Below are 8,719 nucleotides of genomic sequence, written 5' to 3'. Positions count from 1 at the left end.
TCCTCTTCACAGAGAACCTTTTCAGGGGAGAGGCCTTTTGGGGAAACCAATCAAACACAATCATAGAAGAAACACTTGCCAGCTACCATAGTCATCAAAATGTGAAGGGGCAAAGAATAAGTATCAGCTATTTGTGGAAAACCAATAGCGTGAAAAAGAAGTACCAAGATTAACAAGAAGTGCTGATCTAGGAGGAAAAGGGGGCAATTCAGGAAACAGAAGAGAAATTTTAAAAAACACTGTGAGGGACGTGCACTTGCTAAAACAATAACAAAAATAGGCTGCTCTGAAAAGCAAGACCCAGAGAGCAAGAAATAGTTCTAGAAAGTTAAAAATATGAGATGGAACAGCAACTATGCCTCAATAAAATTTTTAAAGAAAATGAAGTGGAAAATGCCGTGAAGGAACTCAGCAAAGAATAGGCCAAACTAGTGATCTGGAAGATTAGGCTTGGGAAATTGACTAGAATTTAGAGCAAACACACACAGAGATGGAAATACAGGGAAAAGTTTATGGACAAAGATGGCTAAGGAAGCCCGCAAACACCAGTTGAACTGGAATTCCAGAGAACAGATACATGGGAAAGAAGGAAATAATGCAGGAAATGTTTCAAGCTAAAGAAGGAGAAGAATCATCTTTTTTTGTACAGAAAATGTTAAAAGCAGTCATCTCTAGTAACAGAACTGCGGACGATCTTATTCTACTTTGTCCCTTGTTTAGATTTCCCCAAACTTCAACAATAAATGTCTATTTTAAACAGTGTATCTATCTCTTATATTAGAATATAAATAAAACACAGACACATTTGACTTAAAAAAAAAAAAGACAAAGGACCTCTTTATGCTTTTCATTCTCAGCCTCTCACCTGAGTCTTTAAATAGAGAGAGGTGACTTCAAACAAGGTCCTAATGAGCTTTTTATGTGGAAATAAACAAATGAACAAACAACCCATCTGTTTCAAAGGAGCCAGTGAAAGCCAGTGGAACTACTGTTAAAAAAAAAAAAAAAATCCATACCAACAAATCCTGATGAAATTAACAGAACCCAGGGATAAAAGAAGAGTATGAAAAACTTTCAGTGAGAAAAGGCCTTTTATGTACTATAGCGGACAATGGTAGGTATACTTTTGCCTTTCTCGTTTGCTTTTCCTTCTTCCTCCTGGGAAGAGCACCATACCTCCCTACTTTTCTTTTCTTCCTTCCTTTTTCTCTTTCTTTCTTTCTCTCTCCACGCCACTCAGGGACTACAATTTACAGCATCGCCCCAGCTAAACTCAGACCCTGGGACCCAGGGACTCTGACTCGATTGATTAAAGAATCTCATTTCCTGGCCAGTGTGAGCAGCTCAGGATGGCGGGTGACTCAGAAGGCTGCTTAGAGTTCCCTCCAGGCTTTCCTGCTTGTGTTAATGGAGGACTGGTCCCTTTCTTCTGCGTTCTGTGGCTGCAGAGGTGTTGGCTGCCCCTTGTCACAGGAGTACAGTATGAGCCCAATTTACAGAAAGGAACAGACAAATGGAGGCACAAGACAAGGCAAAGAGCCCCAGTGATGTGGTTTGGACCAGTGTTTTCAGCCATGTTTGAGGCTGGCTCCACCTCCGACTCCCCAAGTTTGAATCTCTCAATCCCTACTTAGTCGAAGCTAGTTTGAGTTCAGTTTCTGTAATGTATACCTGCAAAGGAATGAAAATAAAAAATATTCCACTTCTGTTTTTTTAAATTATCTTTTTAATGTGGACCATTTTTAAGGTCTTTATTTAACTTGTTACAGTATTACTTCTGTTTTATGCTTTGTTTTTTGGGGCTGCAGAGCATGTGGGATCTTAGCCCCCCAACTGGGGATTGACCCCACACCCCCCACATTGGGAGGTGAAGTCTTAGCCACTGGACCACCAGGGAAGACCCCCGGTTTCTTACTAGTTACACAGATGCTAGAAGATAAACGCTGCAGATGCAGAAAAACATTCAAAATTCTGAGGGGAAATAATGTTTCTTAGGAGTTTAAAAATTATTTTAAGTTTTCTTTTTTATTCAGTTTTTAATGAGGGAAAAGTAACTTTGAACCTAGACGGTAGATTTAAACTGGCATTCCAGGGTAAGGACAAAATAGATATTTAGGACATGGAATGACTCAGAAAGTTTTCTATTCGCAGAACTTCTCTGAAAGAATTCCTCAGGGAGGTATAATAGCAAAAAGAAAAAATAAATTCAAGGAGTAGAAAGGTAGAATACAGAAAAGAATATTGCACAAACTCATTAGCAAGGGTTATAATTAATCTGAATATATACTGATGCATAATACAAAAATATCTGCAAGAGCCTGCAACGAAGAGTCTGAATAACTATGTCATACAGGGAGCTGCTGTTGGGTACTCAGATTCTTACATTATTAGGAAGGCAATGGCAGCCCACTCCAGTACTTTTGCCTGGAAAATCCCATGGACGGAAGAGCCTGGTGGGCTGCAGTCCATGGGGTTGCAAAGAGTCGGACACGACTGAGCGACTTCACTTTCACTTTTCACTTTCATGCATTGGAGAAGGAAATGGCAACCCACTCCAGTGTTCTTGCCTGGAGATTCCCAGGGACGGGGGAGCCTGGTGGGCTGCCGTCTATGGGGTCACGCAGAGTCGGACACGGACACGACTGAAGCAACTTAGCAGTAGCAGTAGCACAGATACTAAATCTAGGCATTGATAGAAAAATTTGATGATTCGTCAAAATTTAATGGCAACCACTAGAAAAACAGAAATAAGAAGTGTGATTTCCAGATCATTAAAGAGGGAAAAAAAACAGATAGTAATAAAACAAGGAAAAACCATGACGCTCGGGTGAGTAGGTTACAGGCTGCAGCGTGGCTGCCAGGAAGGAGAGATCTTCCTTGGTTTTTTGCTTGGTGCCTCGTCTCTCAATAAATATTTGTTGAATGAATGAATGGACTTATATTCTAAGATCATTTTTAAAAAATTCTGTTGAAAACCTAGAGCTAAATCAAACAATCTGCACACACCACACGCACATTCACTAGGACTGAAAATAATAGGATGGGAAAATATTTCCCAGGGAAAGACTGACACAAAGGGCAAGTATGGTAATATTAGTATCAGATAAAAAAAATTCAAGGCCAAATGAGTTAAAGTGAATCAAAAGCAATATTTTACATGACCTTTCAGCTGGGAAGCACAAGCAAATCAACTGAACCGATGAGGGCAGTCAGTAAGGGGACAAGATACAAAATTAACCTGCACAAATTAATAGCTTCTTTAATATGCTTGAAATAATAACCAATTAGAAGATTAAAAGGATGAAAGATTCAAGTAACATTCACAGTAGCAACAAACTTCAGAAAATACTGACAAGTATTTCTCCAAGAATACTGACATAGTAATCTTAACCAGAAACAGGCCAGGCTGGTAATGAGAGACGAAATATAAGACAAAACCGAGAACATTGTAAAACCAAAATAAACAAACCCTAAAAGAAAAGAGACTCATACTTCCTAAGGGGAAGAACTCTACATTGTAAAACTGACAGTTCTCCCCAGTCAGCCTGCAAAGTCAGTACAACCCAAATAAAAATCCCAGGATTTTGCTAAACTTATTCTAAAATTATTATGGGAGGAAAAAAAACAGGAGAACCCTTTAAGTGTGAGAAATACTTTAAGTAAAGGAAGAATGGCTCGCCACACCAGATATGAAAATATGCTCCCAAAGTTAAAAATTAAAACAGTGTGGTATTGATGCAAAAACTGACAAATATATCACTAATACAGAATATGAGATCTGGGAACAGATGAATCAATTTATAGGACTTTATGATAAAAATGTCATACAGTCAGTGGGGAAATGATGCTCAAAAGCATTGGGACAATAAACTATTCATCCAGGAAAAGAAAGTTAGAATTCAATCTTCTGCCATCACAAAAGTAAATTAGTGATGAATTAAAAAGCTAATCATAAAATCTAAATCTAAAATCTAAAATCATAAAATATAATTTATATGAATATATTTAAAATATAAATCATAAAAGTTTATATAAGAAGGCCTTCTTATATAAGACACAGACCAACAAATCAGAAAACATTGCTGGATCTAACTACATTAAAAAACAACCTTACTTCTCTGTGAAGGAAAAGTTTGTAAGATATAAATACACAAAAGTTTAATGTACATAATACTTAACTCATAAATCAACAGAAAATTCCACAGAAAAATGAGGAAGGGATATGAATAGGCAATTCACAATACAAGAAATAGAAAAGGTCACTATGCATGCAAAAAATACTCAACATTATTAATAAAAGGAAGATGCAAATTAAAATCAGACTGTGATATATATTTATACCCATAATAAGATTGAAAAAAGTTTTAAACAGTGAAAACCTTTCTATAAGGGCCCATGGAGACTTTTGGCTGGAAGTAATAGTACAAAGGCATGACTGAAAATTCCCCTGGAGGAGGAATGGCAACCTACTCCAGTAGTCTTGCTAGGAAATCCCATGGGCAGAGGAGCCTGGCTACAGTTTATGGGGTCACAAAACAGTTGGACAGGATGTAGCAACTAAATAACAACAAAATGACCTAAACTGCCTTGAGGAGTTGGTGAAATTTGTCATTTATCATAACCAAAAGTCTAGAGCGAGAGCCAGCTCCGGGAATGGTAACTTTGCTGGTTTGTCATAACATCAGGAACCCGGGTTCCTTCTCTTTGCTCTGCCTAAGTTATTTTTCCTAAGGTTGCTCCCCTTAGTGGCAAGAAGGGTGAGGCAATTCCAGGTAGCACAGTCAGTCCTGATCAATTTCAGAGGAAGAGGGAATCTTTCTGTGACCCTTTGAGGTACGAGGAAATCTTCCCCGACATTTCCTTGGGCAGACTTGTCTTTGTGTTTCATTAGCCCAGAACTGGGTCCCCTACCCAGCCGTAAATCCATCTCAGGAGGGGACTTGCTTGGATTTATCCTCTTCATCTGAGAAGCTGATCAGTGTAACGTTCCTAACAAGCACATGGGAAACTGGTATTCTCATGTGGATGGGAGAGAAAGTTGGTACTGTTATTTGATATTTTTCTTTTTTAAAAAACATTTATTTATTTGTCTGTGTTGGGTCTTAGTAGTGACACGTGGCCTTCTCACATGGCATGTGGGTTCCAGAGCATGCAGGCTCTGTAGTTGTGGCCCGCAGGCTTAGCTGCCCAGCAGCACGTGGGATCTTAGTTCCCTGACCAGGGATTGGATCCTCGTTTCCTGCCTTGGAAGGCAGATTCTAATGACTGGACCACCGGGGAAGTCCTGGTATTTTTCAAAACATAAAAATGACACACATTTTTGGAATCATCACTCCCAGGCATCATTGCTCCAGAATTAATGGCACCTTGTGTGAAAGCTATTTATGAGGATATTTACCAAAATGATGCTTATCTTACAAACTGGATATCCTTTGAATATCCGTCAGCAATGGAATAATATACTCACACAATGCAATATATAGCAGTAGTTTTCCAAAAAGTCCCTAAGATATTAGAGAGCAAAAAACAGGAGCAAAAATTGGAGCAGAGAAAGAGAGCAAAATTATTAAAAATTAAAAAAAATTTTATTGTGTCTATGGTGTGCTGACTTGCCCTTTTGTATACCATTTGGCTTTTTTTCAGTCAGTCCCTGCTCTCCAAGGGAGTATAAATGAAAAGAATCAGGTTACAAGCTGCTGCATTTATTTTAGAAACACACATGCTAACTGGGGCTTCCCTTATAGCTCAGTTGGTAAAGAATCCACCTGCAATGCAGGAGATCCCAGTTCGATTCCTGGGTCAGGAAGATCTTCTAGAGAAGGGATAGGCTACCCACGCCAGTATTCTTGGGCCTTCCTGGTGGCTCATCTGCTAAAGAATCCCCCTGCCATATGGGAGATCTGGGTTCGATCCCTGAGTTGAGAAGATCCCCTGGAGAAGGGAAGGGCTACGCACTCCAGTATTCTGGCCTGGAGAATTTCATGGACTTCACAAGAGTCAGACACAACTGAGCAACTTTTACTTCACACATACCAACTACAGCTATTTGCATACAAATACACAGAAATGAAACTCAAAGGGTTCCTGAGGAACATGTAGATTATTCTTTCTCTTTTTTTGTTTGACTTTTTCCCCCTTATAATCGACGCTGCTGAAGTGAGTGCTGTTTCTTTCTTTTTTGATTTCAAATATATTGCGATATAATTTCATCCTATAAATTGCACCTACTTTGAGTGTATGGTCAGAGGAGTTTTGACAAATATGTACATCTGTATAATCATCGCTGCAATCAAGACATAGAACATCATCCCTAAAAGTTTCTTTGAGTCTCTTCCCAGTCAACCCCCCCACCAAGGGCCAGTAACTATTTTCTGCTTTTTACCACTATAGATTAAATTATATTTTCTAGATCGTCATGGAAATAGAATACAGAGTAGGGACTCTTCATCCTGCGTAAAGACATTGAGATTCATCAGTGTTTTGCATACATCAGTTAGTTCACTCCTTTTTGTTACTGATTAATTAATTCCATTGAATAAACGTGCTTAGTCGTGTTGACTCTTGTGACTCCATGGACTGAAGCTTGCCAGGCTCCTCTGTCCATGAGATGTTTCAGGCAAGAATGCTAAAGTTGCCATTTCCTCCTCCAGAGGATCTTCCTGATCCAGGGATTGAACCCACGTCTACCTCCATTGCAGGTGGATTCTTTACCTGCTAAGCCATCAGGGAAGCCCGTCTGAATATACTATGAGTTGTATATTCATTCACTTTCTGGTAGATTTTTGGGTTGTTTTAAGTTTTTGGCTATTAGGAATAGAGTTGCTATGAACACTCAGGTACTAGTATTTGTGTGCACATATGTTTTTATTTATCTTGGCATCTCTCTCTCTCTCTCTCTCTTTTAGAGATGGAGTGAAATTATTCGCAAAAGCCTCCCAGCAGATTTTCACTTATGTAGCACTGGCTACACATGCTTCATCTTCACACCCCCCAATCCAATTACTGGAAAGAGGGATGGGGTCACTTTGAAGCAGTCAGTTCTCATCCTTTGAAGCTGGGGGCTGAGGTCCTTTCTGAATGGAGCAAACTTCCTCCTGAAATAAAATCAGGGTCCCACAAACACAGGGAAAAAGGGAGGGATGGCTCTTGGGTAGGAAGTCAACACGTCTGTCTCTGCACTTTCTCCATGAGTGTTTTTCCTACAGAATACGGTAGTAGCCTTACGTGTATATATCGCAGCAAGAGCCTTTCCTCAGCATGAAGGTGCTTACGCAGATCTGTGGCTGACGGATCCTCAACTCAGTCCTAGAAATAAGCCCAGAGAGGAAAGTATATAAAAATCCGTGACAGAGACTTGCCCTGAGGAATAGGCTGTGAGGGAGAGAGTCATCTGCAGAGACTTTTACCAACTGTTCGCCAGATGTGGGCCTGCCCTGGGCAGAGGCACAGCTGCTCTGCCCCACAGTAAATCAGATGCGAGAGGCAAGCACCATCTGGCACAGAAGCTTGGCAGAGCCCGGGAAGAGAAGTTAACTCGCATGTGAAGTTACGATTATTGTGGATTCGCATGAGCGGAGGCGCGACACCTGCAGCCAGGTGAGAAGCCTCCTTCCCCCAAGGGGCTCCTCTGCTGCTGTGGCCTCAGGGCAGCCAAGCAGGGCCCTCTCCCCCACCCAGCACCGCTCTCCCAGTCTGGGGAGTCAGGGCTGGCCGCGCTAGAGCAGCTCTGGCCCTTTAAGCAGTCCTCACCTGACACTTCTTCCCGACATCAACCCTCCTTGGGTTCTCTTCCCAAGAGCTGGTCTCCCTTACTTGCCGAAGGGAGCCTGATAGCTTGCCTGATAGCTCAGTTGGCAAAGAATCCACCTGCAATGCAGGAGACCCTGGTTGGATTCCCGGGTCGGGAAGATGCCCCTGGAGAAGGGATAGGCTACACAAGGCCAGGCTACTTGCCAAGCTTCTCAAATGCAGGGACCAGATCCTCCTTTGTTTCCTCTCTCTGCTCTTAGCATCCTGCCTTGAACAAAGTAGGTGCTCAATAAGCAAAAATGTCCTTGGCACAGGTCAGGACAAGAGGGAAGGATTGTGGCAGTAACGTTTCCACCTTCTGCTCTCTGCATCCTTGTCTAGAAAACCGTTTGGTGGCTCAGTGATAAAGAACCTGTCTGCCAGTGCAGGAGACAGGTTTGATCCCTGGTTCAGGAAGATCCCCTGGAGAAGGAAATGGCAACCCACTCCAGTATTCTCACCTGGGAAATCCCATGGACAGAGGAGCCTGGCGGGCCACAGTCTATGGGGTCAGAAAAGAGTCAGACACGAATTAGCGACTAAAACAAACAACCAGATGATACTTGTTGGTTGGTAATATCTGAGAAGGACGCTGGTGTGGAGCTGTACACCAAGATCACAGAGAGCAGAGCCCAGAACCAAAGTCATCTTTGGAACTGACTGAGCCCCATTGCCAAAAGCCACCCTGATCCTTACCAGCCAGCTTGCTGACCCCATATTATGAAAAAATACCCACCCTGGCATAATGCCCTAACCAAGCACCCAATGCCACCCTTCCAACAGGGATTTCCTTTGTCTCAAGGCTGTGAAAATTGGCTACTAACCCAGGAAAAGCATCGGCTCCCCCTTGAGCCGGCCAGCTGTCCTAATAGTCGGCCCTCTTCAGCCTGTCAGGAGGCTGGCCCATGGTGCTGGCACCGCCCTCTTTATC

Source organism: Budorcas taxicolor, chromosome 12 (assembly GCF_023091745.1).
Source record: "Budorcas taxicolor isolate Tak-1 chromosome 12, Takin1.1, whole genome shotgun sequence".
NCBI lineage: Eukaryota > Metazoa > Chordata > Mammalia > Artiodactyla > Bovidae > Budorcas > Budorcas taxicolor.
The sequence above is the reverse complement of the archived record's forward strand: the minus strand, read 5'-3'. Positions refer to the sequence as shown.